The sequence below is a fragment of the Pteropus alecto genome, unplaced genomic scaffold (genome assembly GCF_000325575.1).
Source record: "Pteropus alecto unplaced genomic scaffold, ASM32557v1 scaffold94, whole genome shotgun sequence".
NCBI classification, from domain to species: Eukaryota; Metazoa; Chordata; class Mammalia; order Chiroptera; family Pteropodidae; genus Pteropus; species Pteropus alecto.
The window spans coordinates 8,206,048-8,220,302 of NW_006437736.1; the positions used below are offsets into that span (position 1 = coordinate 8,206,048).

The 14,255-nt window shown below is 37.7% G+C and overlaps 1 pseudogene; it reads left to right on the forward strand.

Annotated features, from left to right (window-relative positions):
* Nucleotides 1–11,518: 11,518 nt before the first annotated feature.
* Nucleotides 11,519–11,637, forward strand: LOC112481977 (annotated as a pseudogene).
* The last annotated feature ends 2,618 nt before the right edge of the window (nt 11,638–14,255 follow it).

Genomic DNA, 14,255 nt, shown 5'->3' on the forward strand with positions numbered 1-14,255 from the left:
GCCGACTGCCAAAAATGTCAGTACAGATACGTTCTGCATAGCCTCACCCATGGCTTCCTTCTCACCTGGAAAAATAATGTGATAAATGCTGAATACTCTCAAGACATATTCAATGCTCTGTTTGTGTTGCTGCACTTATAGGACAAATGGAGAGCATATAACCAAGATGTTGACAGTGAGCAATGAATACTTCCTGACCAAGCACTGTTCTCAGCAAAGTCTGATTTAGTCTGAGCAGAGTGAGGGAAAATTCAAGGGCACAGAGCAAATGATAGAAGCTTGGCAGATGCCCTAGTCTTTTGTACATGTCTCTAGCATTCATCGGTTCTCTAAAATGAAGCAGACACTGTGAAGTATTTATCTAGTTCCCTCCTTAGTCTGCACAGCGGGTCCCCCCGAAATGGATATTGTTATCCCTACGGTCACCTAGGGCTCCCTGGTGACCTGCCATGGCTTCCGCAATGGCAAAATACACACACACACACACACACACACACACACACACACACACACACACACACGTATATATGTATATATCCCTAAAAGATTCTGACCAAGTCTTTAAATCATAATTGCATTAGTCAAAACCAGTTGCAAGAGACAGAAACACAATTCAAATGAGCTTAAGGTGGTGACAAAGAAATTTACAGATGATCTAACTAACTGCAGGCATGGCAAGATCCATGGACCGAAAAATGTCACAGGGACTAACGCCATCTCTCTTCATTGATTCTTTTTCCTCAGCTTGCTCTGCTTTATGTTGTGTTTGAATTTTAATCTCTTCTCCTATAGAATGTCCCCCATAAAATCAGGAAGATGGCCACAAATGGTTCCACCCAGCATTATCATTTCTCTTCTGATCCTAGATGAAGAGGAAGTCTTCTTTTTCAGAAACTGTGTATAAGAAAATGCTGGCTCTGCTCAGATCACTTCGGTCCCTCTTATCCTTTGACCAGTTACCAAATTAGAGAGGTTAAATCCCATGAACGACAGCTGACCAAGGCCACGTGGAGAGGAAAGTGGTAGCTTTTTGAAAGGAAGATTGTTGGACCAAAGACGCAGGTGTCCACCAAAGACAGAATTTAATAGAACTAGCTGGGACTAACGTAAATGTAATCCCTTATGAACTTGAGTCTACCAGTTTTCACAGTACTAATTTCCTTTTGTTTCACATATTCTTCGTTACCTGTGATATGCCTGTGAAAATGAGATCAGAACGACAAACCAGGAAGCACCAACAGGTGTGTGTGTGTGTGTGTGTGTGCGTGTGTGTGTGTGTGTTTAAGAGATTAGCAATTTTCTTTCTAAACAAAAGTATATTGTTAAAATAGAGTTGCCAGAATCTTTTAAAAACTTTTGAAGAGAATGCAACATCACCTTCTGGTGTTCTTGCCAAAAATATTTGACTCAAATCTAATCATGGAAAAAGAATCAGACAAATGCAAAAAATTGGCCTAGACTCTCTAAAAATGTCAATTTCATAAAAGATTTTTTTTAAAAATGAGAGAGCGAGAGAGAGGAAGAATGTGACCAAATGTTAAGAACTGGTGAATCTAGGTGAAAGGTATATGAGTATTCATTGTATATTGTACTATTCTTGTAATTTTTCTCTAGGTTTCAAAATTTTTCCAAATAAAATATTGATGAGAAGGGAAAAACTAAGGTGCAGCCTCATAACAATCTAAAATTTAACTTCTCCATCCATAATACAGAAAGCGGAGCCCAGAAAACGCAGCCGTGCAAACATAGGGCCTTCATTCCCAGGTTAATTAAATGACTGAGGCGTTTTAACAGCCAGACCGGCGAGATCCAAATCTGTTCACGTCCTGGCCGCTGCCGTTGGTGCCACCTGGTGGCAGTAGTCTGCCTCAGTTTAGATAAGGGCGGAGATGGTCCTGGGTCCTATAAATGGTAATTCTAGGAATCTCCAGGTAGTAGCACCCATTTCTTTGATCCGGATTTTGGCCAGGAGTATTCTGGGAACCAAGAGACCTGCCCTTCCTTTTCCTGCTTCCCAAGCAGAGTTGCACGTCGTGGGCAGGGGTGGAGGCGAAGGGACCCGGGTCCAGGCCACAGGGGAAGCACTGGCGTCCACGTGCTGCCTGGCTGTGACAGCGGGCAGCAGGCTTAGCTGTTCTGGGCCCAATAAGGTCCTTGGCTATGGGGACCTCATGTCTCCCAGCTCAGTGGGGAAGTATTTGGAAGAGTTTGAGGCAGTTCAGGGTGTCAAATCATGGCTCTGCATGGGGGCACCATTTAACCACTCACATGAAAGGTAACAATAGCAACTTCTAAAAATCAACGGACAACTTAGAAATTATTTGAGGCATTCTTTTCACTATAATTGATGTCATTTAAAGCAGTTTTATAGAGAATAACGGGGAATGTATTTTTTAAATTTTATTTATATGGGGATTTAGATGACCATATTGTTTTAAAATATTTTTAAAATCACTTGTGCACACATGTATGTTTTAAATACCAACCTGTACACATACATATACATAGGACATGTTTATATATACAAATACACACACACACACATACACATTACATTTATAGACACACAGAAGGTATTCTAGCCCGTTTTCTGAATGGAAAATTGGTCACATAGTAACACTTTGATATCCCTTATCCCACTGCTTCATCCTCTTTTTTCTTTAATGCTGTTATTCCAAATAGTATGTATGGTATGATTTAATAACACTCTTTGCTAAGGTTTTATATCTTGCCTATTTTAAGAAAAGATTTAATGAGGCTTATGATACTAAATCATATACGGAACAAGACAATAAAAAAATATAAGGTTCAAAAACCATCAAGAGAAAAGATGAGCATGGGGTAAACCAAATGGTCACAAGTTTAGCTTTGGATTTCTTAGGGGGAAAAAGGAAAACAAGACAGGCCATTGTTTTTGGATCCTCACCAGGGTCTAATCTGGCTGGAAGGACTTCCAGGTGAGTAGGATGAATGCAGACACACAGTTGCTTGGTGGTGGCAGCTGGTGGCCCCAAACAAGAAAAGTAGCATTGTGAGGACATGGGTAAGGGGCCAGACTCTAAAAGCCACAAGAGCACTGTGAATTGGCTAATCCAAGGGGTCCAAAGCAGGGACAGGACACGAAGGAGACAAGGAAAGAGCATTCCTGAGTGACAGCTGTTGGCCACAGCTAGGATTGCAGGTCCAGCCTAGAGTGGGAGGGAACAGTATTTTGAGGACCAGGGATGTAGAAGACTATATATATATATAGGGCATTGGGTCACATGGTGACTTTGATTTTGTAAATGATACATAAACATTCTTCTCATGACTGCTTCTCACACTACTCCCACTACCAATAAGACTCATGGTTTAAAAAGGCTGAATAAGAGCTAAATGCATTTTGTGAAAATCAATAGCATTTCTACATGAGAAGCTACTGGAAATATAATGAGAAAGAGATTCCAGTTGCAATTGCAAGAAAAAGATGATGCACTTGGGAATAATTTTTATGAGAAACGTGTATGACCTCTATAAAGAAAATCCAAACTTTTACCGAGAGAGTTAAAATACCCTACTAATGAAAAGGCATTTCGTATTGGAAAACTAAATAACATAAGATGTCAATTCTTTACAAATTCATTTAGAAATGAATGACATCCAAAAAAAATTCCAACAGGATTGTTTTTATGAGAAAAAAAGGGAAAACATTTTAAAGTTTGTGTGACTATAAAATAACTTTCGAAAAGCTGTAGTAGCATTGTTGGTGAGGTAGACAAATAGTGGTGAAGAGTCCTACATACAGGAAGATTTTAAAGCAATATTTGAAATAGCATGGTAATCTTTTAAGAACAGACAGATCACTGGACTAGAATAAATGTAAAAGGTGTAGATCCTACTACAAATAAGAGTTGAATATATGATTTTACACAAAGGAGCACCAAACACTGTGGAAGAGAAGAGTAATTCAATTAATGGCATTAGGATTGCTGGTTAGCAATTTGGCAGAAAAATCATTATTTAGATATTTATCTCACACATGCATCTCAATAAATTTCAAATGGATTGTCTTTATTTATAAAAAATCAAACCATAAAAAAATGTAGAAGAAAAGAAAATATTTATCATACTTTTGGAGGCACTGCAACTTTCCATACTTGAAAGTGATTGAAGAAATCACAAGAGTGAGAGATTTCGCTGCTCGCATTTTAAAACCTCGTCATATAAAAAATATAGCCAAATGAAAGACAGACTGTAAATATGTGTATGTGTGTGTATATGTGTATTCTAACATTTGAATCAGTGATCTACAAGAACCAGGATCTGCAAATACACATTCACAGGCTCCCTAGCCCTGTTCCAAAGTGGAGGGTCTGCTTTCTAACCATAAATTCATCTTTAATTCCAGCTGAGGAGTTTGCTAAACTTTTCTTCAGTAAGGAACCACATTCTGCCTTTACCTGTGTATTTATGTACATTTTTATGTTTAAAAAAGTGTCCAATAACCAATTTTTTAAAATTGGGTAATTTTCATGGGGGCAGGCTGTATTGAACAAGTGAATCTTAAAGGAAAGAAACTCATATATAAGGCTATTCTATAAAAATTCTTTTCCCAAAAGCTTAGTGCTTCACCTTAGTTTTCATTTCTGATGCTATTTTTTAGAACCACTGCATGTTTGGTATGTATTGATTTTACTTTTGTTTCTAGAGACTTAAGCAGTGAATAGAGGTTAATTTGTTATCTGGTCCATTGATTTTTCTCCTAAAAGAATGAGTTTCATTTTCAGCATTTCCATCTGTTAATTGCCACTCATACCATAAATGGATTCTCCAAGCTAACGTCTATTGATCTCTTATCTATTTTCTGAGTCATAGAATATTTTTGTGGTTATTGTGGTATTTGGTCATGATTGTTTGATCGCACACTTCATTCTTGTTTCTAAACTCCCTGGGATGTTGCAGATGTGTAGGGGACCCTCTAATAAAGAGTAACCCTATCCTTTGTTCAGACTCTGAGCAAATTGAGAAATAAAATAATGAGTAAAGATAGAAACCAAAATATTAATGGTATTTGTAATAGAAGCTAACTGGGAAGGCAAAGTTTAGGTTATCAACCAAACAAGCCTGCTGATTGGATTAGGCGAATTTAAGCACCAAATTCTAGGCAAAATGAACCAGAAAATCTCCCCTGCTCTTACTCACCTGCCTGCCTACCACATACCTCCTGGAATTTCAGAGCAAAGTAGAATATTGCTCTGAGCAGGCAGGGTCTCTCCCAAAAGGAATAAGGAAAGAATTCTTCCTAAATTTACCAATCAGATAAGTTACTACCCCCTTTCCCCCAGGGTGGAATGAGAAGAGGGAGAGAGGCCAAGTGTTACTCTGATTGAGCACCCTTATGGGAGAAAACATCAGGAGATGAGAAGAAGGGTTCCCCACTAATGAGATGCATATTGAGAAGCAAGAATAAGAAATAGAAAGAGCAAATAAATGGAAATCAAAATGTTCGGCATTCATCCTGATTTTGCCATATCTTCTAGCCATGAGGACATGAGCAAATAATAGCATCTCCCTGAGCCTCAGTTTTCTCATCTGTAAAGTGGAGATGATATCTGTTCTTCTTATCCTCCAAAGTTTTTACAAGACGATGTAAAATAATGCGACATAAAAAACTGTTAAGCACCAAGGTATGACATTAGCAGATAAAAACATACACGAATCATAACTGAAAGCTATAGATCAAGAATTTGATCTCTTAGTGGACAGATTCTTTCTCTCAGCTTTTAGGCAGAGTGTGGCTATTTTAAGAAACATTAGACTTGTTTCTTAAAATGCTCCTAAATTCCTTCGCCCTCTTTCTGTGCACTTCTTATTGTGACTCTGAGGAGATGAGAAATTCCCCAGGGACTCTTGGATAGTTCTGACTCAGGCCCCACATTTCCTTCCTGTACTGTGTTAACATTCTGCCTTTCCCCAACCACGGTACAGATGAAAGCTTTGAAATGGTTCTCTAACAAAGCAAATGACCAGCTCCCAGGAGGCCTGTTGTATCTGATCCCTCACTACAGCTTGATCTTTCCTAATTGGTGGGCAGGAAATCTGAGGCAAACTTGCTCCTCCTCCAAAGTCACTGTCTCCAAGAGTAGCATCAGCAACTTCTCCGTTGCTAAACCAGAAATCTGGGTTTCATTCCTGGTCCCCCCAGCACCCTTGATCTCCCAGGTGAAAATAATAGTTACCAATTTTTGAGAATTTGAGTTAGGTGCATTTTTAAGTGCTCTACATGTCTTATCTTTTTTAATCCTCAACACAATCTCATAAGATAGGCCCTATTTTCTCTTTCTTTTTTTTTAAATAATTTTATTTATTTATTTATTTATTTATTAGCATTTTATTTATTTCCCCCCTTCCCCCTCCCCTCTGGCAACCACTAGTCCATTGTCCATGTCCATGAGTCTCTGTTTGTTTGTCCTGTTCATTTGTTGTTTTTAAGTTTATACCCTACATATAAGTGATATCATGTGATTTTCAACCTTTCCTGTCTGGCTTATTTCATTTAGTATGATTATTTCAAGGTCCATCCATGTTGTTGCAAATGGCAGTATTTCATCTCTTCTTATGGCACTTATAATCTTCATCTCTACTCTTTACAACGACCTCACACAGTATATAATATGATCCCATTTTAGAGATGAAAACACTAAGACTTACTGGTCTTTGTATAACTATACTTGGTACACTCTGGGCAAAGTCATTCAATAATTGTTTGTTGAAATAAAAATAAATAAATGAATGAATGACTTCATAATCCTCAATTCTTTATCTTTGGAAAAACATTACACTTAAATATACATAATTCAAACAGAGGTAGAACATCAAGTTCATATAGAAAAGTCTTAGAACTATAATCTATCTGGAATTTTTTTTCATTGTGTCCTATTTAACTCTGTTTAAACACATTTGATATATTTTTCTGCTTTATCTTTTCTCTCTGTCTTTGATTTTCAAAAATCAAATAAATTGATTTCTAGTCATCATAGAGAAGTAAGAGCACATGAAAATTTTCTTTCCAGCCCAGATACATCAAAATGACATTTATTTTAAAATTTAAAAATTTATAGTCATGATTTTTTTAAGTTTCTATTGAACAAAAAAAAGAGTCATCAATAGTTATGAGGGATGAGCCCACAAGCTTATAAACTCATGAGATAATCCAAGCCCATGAAAGATATTTAACAAACCAAACAAATAAGAAAACTTATATTCGAAGAAATAGAAATATAGCAATTCCCAAGGGTCTTTTAACTATGTTTGAAATCTTGAAAGAGATAAAGGATAAGGATTATAATCAAGAACAAAGAATTAGGAAAAATTACCAATACAAATATTTTGAAAAATAAAAAAATCATAATTGCCATAAAAAGGTATAAACAGTTCACTGTATTCGGTTAAAAAATCATTAATTGAAAATAAAGACATCATCCATAATACAGCACAGAGAGATAAAATGACAGAAAATATGAAAATAAAGAGACATAAAAGACAGATTTTTAGGCCCTGATATAAGTTTTTAGGATAACAAGGTATCTCAAAAATATACAAAAAAGGTATATCAAGCAAGATAACTTTTCAATTTTGTTCCACTCTTAAATACCCTGTAAAAGCAGAACTGCAGAACATCAAGAAAGAGAAAATTCATAAAAGCCACCAGAGAGAAACTATGAAGAATGACAATCAGACTGATGCAAAATGTCTAATCAGCAAAAATAGATGTCAGAATAAATGGATTTATACCTCCAAAGTGACAAGGAAAAGCAATAATCTAGAATTCTATATGCAACTAAAATAACATTTAATTTACTTGAACTTTGTATGATGTGAAAGTATTCTTTTTTCCCAAAGGTCGGTACAATTTTTTAAGAAAGAGAACTAGAGAGAAAGAATAAAATAGATAAATTTCTGGCAAAGACTAAAATAGTTTATTATTCAAAGATCTTCCCTGACAAAATTACTAAAGGAAGAAGAAAAAATAAATCGATGAGGAAGGTGAGGGATGCAATTATTGACTGTAAAATAGAAATAATTACTGGCTGCAAAACTAGAAATGATTGTTTTTTCTTATTTAGGGACAAGATGAACCTAAAATTCTAGATAATAACATGGAAGATGGCGATAGGTGGGATTCAGAGGATAGATAAATGTTAAGTGCCTTGTTTTCTTTGAGAGTAGTATTTTGTATGTGTGTTAAAATTTTTAATGTAACCATTGAAAAAGAGAAATAGAATGTTTGCAAACTGGTGGAAAGAAGAGGAGGAGAAAAGGAACAAAAGGCAAGAAAGAAGAAAAAATAAACAAAAGAGAAAGTATGAAAATAGAAACTCAGAGTAAAGTAGCAGAGAGATTCCAAACACATCAGTAATCACGACAAACATAGATGTATTAAATTCACATAATGAAGAGACTTCTAGATTGAATGAAACAAGGAAAACAAGATACTTGCATGTGAAACACCTAAGTGGAATCAGTTGATTTGCTCCGAGCTGAGTGTGTATATGTGTACATTTGAGGGGTGTGTGTGTGTGTGTGTGTGTGTGTGTGTGTGTTTGGGAGTAGGGGTTCTGATTCAGTGTACGTGCTCTTTTTAGAAATTTTGGTGGCATCTAAAAGTTTCAGGGTCCAGTAGCACCATTTTAACTCTCGTACATATTTTTTTACAAAGCGTAATTCAATTAAGTTTCCTTCACTGAAAGTTCTTCATCTGAAAAATACAGAAAACCGAATATGAAGCAGATCATAATGAATATTCAAAAGAGTAATATCTATGAGAATGATTAAAGAGACACCCCAAAATATCATCTGGTTTATTCACTGTATGAAAAATAGGTCAACATTACCATTTTATTCTAAATGTAGCCATTAAAATCCCAATGAGGGAAAATTTCACATATCACTGATTATTCATTTGATAATTTTAGCCAGAAGATCTTCATTCTTTTCTAGGGCCTGTACAAGTCAATTGCAACAAACTGTGCAATTATCATTCTTGCAACTGACTGCTTGTGGCAGATTAAATTCTGTTTTGCGAGAGAGCCAAAAACTCTCCTTTGCCTCCGAAGCTCAAATGCCAGAAAGCAGCTGAAAAATGGTCACTGCTTTGTTCTTGAATGTAGCTAATTACAGATTGTCTGCAGCAGGATGGGCACTAGGCAGTCAGTGTGTAAATAGGGACAATTCGACTCATTTTAAGCAGACATTACTTCTAAAAAAAGAATCCGAGCTTCAGATTTTAATTACTCTCAAAAGAATTGTTACATTAAACAGAACCTGACCATTCTTTTTCCTTACAATTCAGTTCGACGAACATGACAATTCTCTGACATAAGAATGCTCTAATTTTAACATTTCTACAGATGGTTTGGTAAGAATGTGAAGTTTATTCCTCCTTTCTTTCCTCACTAGATTTATTTTAATCCTGCACCACCATCAGTTTAAAGTAATTTGCATAGTGTCGAAATCCGTATCTTCCTACACCTCCTTAGAATCGTCATTTTTTAATTTTTAATATTCAACCAAGCAGCCATTTATTAAATTCTATATATGTTTTTCAGGCATTTCGCTTAATGCTTTAGAAACGTTTTCTTGCTTAATCCTTATATCTACTTTATAAGGAATATTTTATAGTTGAGGAAATCGAGGTGGGATTACTTGTGCAAGGTCACACAGCTAGGAAGTGGTGATTTAAATCTAGTCTACTTCCAAAGCCCTTTCTGGCCAGCAGAATTTAGAAAGCAGTACCGAAGGGTGTCTGCCCCCAGGAAACTTAACTAAACCACTGTAGGAATTTTGGACGTGTGTGTGAGCATGCATGTACACATGCACATGTGTGTGCCTGGGTCTGTTTGTGTGTCTTTCTGGGAAAGGGAGCACTACAGCCTTGGAATTCACAAGTTATCCAGATTCAAGGTTATGGGAGTCAGGACTGGGAGAACAAATTTTAATGCACATACAAAATACTACTCTCAAAGAAATGTCTCAGATGAGGTGGCCCTGTGCTTTTGGCAGTTTTTAGGTTATGGTCCAAGATCAAATCACTGACCTTTCTCCAGGATCTCTTAAGCTTATGGACAGATGCTTCTCCTTTTTCTAATTTATGTTTATTTTTCTGTGTCCATGTTCTGAACCTGGTCACATTGTATTACCTCACTGATTTCTCTCTCCTTTCTATTTTTCTCTTTTCTCTCTCCTCTCTGTTATTCACATTATAGAAGTCAGTGATTCATTACATGTTGTTTTGGATTCCGTTTATTTGTTTTCAGAATGACACCTCTGCTCAGATAGAATCATCCATCCTTAAATGACTTATTTAGCAAGTACAAAGCCATGTGCCAGAATGTTCTCTAACCTACAAAAATCCCTCAGTGGAAAAGAACAATTGTATCACTTTGTTATTGTTCATTGAAAATTAATTAATAAATCTTTCTTTTCAAAGCCAGATCCTGTTCAGCCATGCCTACAACTCTGTACAGCATATAAGCTTGAGATTCTAAAATAAAATGGGATACAAAGAGGGCAGGTGCTAAAGAAAAAATAGAGGTAGGGAAGTTAGTTTTATAATTCGTGGCCTCTCTCTCTCTCTCTACTTGTCATCCTCCTTCCCTCCTTTCCCTCCCTTCCCTCCCTCCCTCTCTATTTTTTCCTGGAAAGAACAATATCACAGGTCAGGTACCTGAGGAAACAGACTCTGAGATAAAGATTTGCATTCTTCGTGTTTCATGGGGAGTGCTCTCAGGTCAACCCCTGCAGGGAAAGGGAAGGAAACAGATTGGGCAGAACTGAGAGGGTGTGATGCTACCACCACACTCAGGAAGAGTTGGAGCCAGGATAGCCTTTCAGAACGGTCTCAAACTGAGGCAAGGAGAGTGAGTCTTTAGACCTCGTATCAAGTAATCATTGACTAAAGGCCGCCCCCATAGACGAAGTGGAGCTATTAAAAAAAAGGCAGTTAGGAATCGGGGAAGTTCAGAACTCTACTGTGAGTACAGAAACAAACCTGCCAAACTCTGGGCAGCTGGAGGAGTCAGTGTTTCACTCCCAAAAGCTGGGGTGAATCTAGGTGGCACAGCATAGTATCCACCACAGTTTTTCTGTTTTATTTCTTAACTATGAAATACTTTATATATACACATGGAGGATAATATAGCAAACACACACATACCCATAATCCAGTTTAAGAAATAGAACATTACAGATTCAGCTGAATTACAGCCAACATACCTTTACCCACTCCCATTTCTTTCCTTCCCTCAAGAAGTAATCATTCTAAGTTTGACATTTCTCTTTTTCAGGTAAGGTGACCAATTGTCTTGGCTTTCCTGGAACTAGGGGGTTTCCCAGGATACAGAATTTTAAGTGGTAAAATAATGAAAGTTCGAGGCAAATTGGGGTGGTTGGTCACCCTATCAGGCATATTTTATACTTTTAATACATATATCTATCCATTCACAAATAATATATTATATCTTATGATTAAACTTTACTTGTCTACAGCCATGCCACCCTGAACATGCCCAATCTCATCTGATCTCTGAAGCTAAGCAGGGTCGGGCCTGGTTAGTACTTGGATGGGAGACTACTTAGGAAGACCAGGTGCTGTAGGCGTTAAATAAATAAATAGATAGGTAGATAGATAGATAAATAAATAAATAATAAACTTTACGTAAACGGGATCATGCTGTGTTATCATTCTACAACTTGCCTGTTTTTCAAGCTCTCTAAGTTTTGTGAGATTGAGTCATATGGATAATTAAAGCTCAAATTCATTCATTTTTACAGCTCCAGAAGTTTTCACTGTTTGGATACAATCATACTGTATTTATCCATTCTGCAGTTCATGGGACATTTTGGTTGTTTCTAGATGTTCATTTCAAGTGCTGTAATTAGCATTATTGTATCTGTCTCTATGCACATGTCTGAGAGTTTTTCTATGTAGGAGTAGAATTGCTGGGCTGTCTCACACACATCTTCACCTTTACTAGATAACTGGAAAATTGCTCTCCAAAGCAATTGTACTAATAATTTTCCTCCCCATTAGCTTCGTTTTATTGAAGGGGTGGTGGGAGAGGGGTTGCTATGGCTACACATCTTTACCGAACTTTGTTATTATCAGACTTTGAAAATCTAAGGGATATTGAAATCTAAGGGATGTGAAATTCTCGCTTTCTTTTAAACAAAAATCTATTGTTTATACTGTTCTCTACTGATTTTTGTGTGTGTTAAAATGCAAATATTGTTCTCACTGTGAACTCCTTGAGGATAGAATCCAGGTCTAATTATTTTTTGAAGACCCAGAAACCATCCCCATGCTTGTCACACAGCAATCACTCAATACATGCTTGCTAACTTAATGAAGGATCAAATTCATTGTGTTCTATTTCTTGTTAATGTTTAATTTCTTAAATATTTATGGAGGACTTAATAGTCATTCATTTATTCGACAAACGTTTATCAAGTACCTACCATGTTCCAAGCACTGTTCTACGTGGGGGAATGTAGCAGTGAAAAGGGAGACAAAAGTCCTCGCCCTCATGAATATAATCTAGTGTAATGTACTTAGCTCCGAACCTCAGTAGATGAAGGCATAGTGGACCGGTTAGGCATGAAGTGGTCAGAGACTGCATGAAGGAGATGAGGCATAAGCTAGGCTGGGAGAATAGCGCACTAAAGACAGCTCATGGGAAAAGGCAAGGGCACCGCGATGGAAGCAACTGGAATGTTTGTGCAACAGTGAAGAGAGAAGCGTTCAGGGCCATAGGGGGATTTTAAGGTTCAAACCATGGAGTAGACACAATGAAGGGCCTTGGAAGGAAGTTCAAGAATTCGTATTTGTGGAGTAAGAAACACTGACTCTAAAGTTCCAAAGCGAGGAAGCAACATGGCAAAAGATCTGTTCAAGGAAGAGAAGTCTGAGTGTGGCCTACAGAAGGTGTTTAGTGTGAGAAGTCTGGTGTCTGGGGTCAAATAGAGGCTGCTGCAGAAAGCCAGAAGCCTGGGAGACACACACACACACACACACACACACACGCGCGCGCGCGGGCCTTGGAAGGAAGTTCAAGAATTCGTATTTGTGGAGTAAGAAACACTGACTCTAAAGTTCCAAAGCGAGGAAGCAACATGGCAAAAGATCTGTTCAAGGAAGAGAAGTCTGAGTGTGGCCTACAGAAGGTGTTTAGTGTGAGAAGTCTGGTGTCTGGGGTCAAATAGAGGCTGCTGCAGAAAGACAGAAGCCTGGGAGACACACACACACACACACCTACCTCCGCATCCAGGAATGCAGGGAGAGGCCAACTTGCATTGCTACCTCTGCATCCAGGAATGCAGGGAGAGGCCAACTTGCATTGATCCTGTCTTATTAGAAGCTCCTGGAGTCACAATGCTGGTAGATGGAGTTTCTAGAAGGCAAACCCAACCATCTCATTCCTGTTTTACATCCATCAACAGCCTCCATACACCTCACAATAAAATCCAAGCTCCAAAACTTGCTTCACAAGGCCCCGCATGTCCTGGCTTTGTCCACCTGTTCCCCAACCCTCAGAAGTCTGCATTCCAAACTATGAACGAGGTTTCACATTTCCATACCTCAGCATTCTTCTCCCCTTTCTACTCAAAACATGTTTCCCCAAATGTCTGGAAACTTTTCTTCTTTCAAGGTCCAGCTACTGCATTAGGTCCTTAGGGAAGCCTTTTCTGGACACTTGGAGAGATCACCACTCATTCCCAATTAATGCTTATCACATTATATGCTCATCACACTGTGTTTGTAGTTATGCTTACAAATTTGTCTTCCCTGCTAATGGGTAGGCTTTTGACAGCACAATCTGTATCAAACCACATGCACAGACAGCACTTTTGTTAGACCGTAAGCTTTATAAGGGCTTAACCCTCATCTATTTCGTTCACCATTACCCAAAGCTGAGCACATATAGGCAATTAATAAAACTTTGTTTAATTTATGAAAGATAGCAAGTACTTAATAAATGTTGAATGAATGAGAGTTGCAAATGCTAGGTCATGGGGAGGGGGTCGTTGGACTAAAATTTCCAACCACCTAGGGGTTCATATTTTTGGACTCACTGTCTGCTGATTAGAAATTGTAAAGCTAGTCATCTGCAGAACCCAGTTTATTTAATATTCAGTGTCCCCCTTGTGATATGCCTAATGTTGTATGGCTCACAGTTACTTGCACTTGTTTGCTCTCAGATGCACCCCTGTCCCTTCCC